Below are 881 nucleotides of genomic sequence, written 5' to 3'. Positions count from 1 at the left end.
CTTTGGTTTAATTAGAGCTGCAGAGATGGCAAAAATAGGGAACAAAAGAGCATGGATACAAGGAACACAGAGGATGACAAAAAAAATGAAATAGCCAGAAATTAATAGTCAAAGATAGGAAGGAAAGCAGAACGTCAGTTTGAGAATGACATAACATCAAAAACACAGTAAGAACCTAAGAGAAACATAAAAATGAAAGTGTCTGTAAAAGACCAAGTAATAAGGCTCAAGAAGGTCGGAGGAGCACTTCGAAAGAGAGGAAGGAGAGGAATAAGCTGAAGATTTAAGGAGGTATTCACCAAGGAGACAGAGTTGATGCCATAAGGTTCATCAATATAAATAAGATATTTTCGTATCAAAGAAGGAAGTGATGAAGCTACTAAAAATGGTGGACACTACGAAAGCTCTGCCATCTGACAACACATCACCATGGTGGACACGACGAAACCTCTGCCATCTGACAACACATCACCATGGTGGACACGACGAAACCTCTGCCATCTGACAACACATCACTATGGTGGACACGACGAAATCTCTGCCATCTGACAACACATCACCATGTTGGACACGACGAGAACCCTGCCATCTGACAACACATCACCATGGTGGACACGACGAGAACCCTGCCATCTGACAACACATCACTATGGTGGACACGACGAGAACCCTGCCATCTGACAACACATCACCATGGGGCGGAAGTACTGTGTAAACTTGTTGCAAAAGTCTACAAGAGGAACAAGTACCGGACAGCTGAAAAACTACAAAGCTGGTCGTAATATACAAGCAGGAGATATGCAAAAGGCCCTGAGTTATATGCCGGTACCACTATGTGTATACTGACCAAGTAGTGCAAAGAAAAATTAGAAGACCTTAAT

Source organism: Cherax quadricarinatus, chromosome 10 (assembly GCF_038502225.1).
Source record: "Cherax quadricarinatus isolate ZL_2023a chromosome 10, ASM3850222v1, whole genome shotgun sequence".
NCBI classification, from domain to species: Eukaryota; Metazoa; Arthropoda; class Malacostraca; order Decapoda; family Parastacidae; genus Cherax; species Cherax quadricarinatus.
This window is presented reverse-complemented; position numbering follows the sequence as displayed.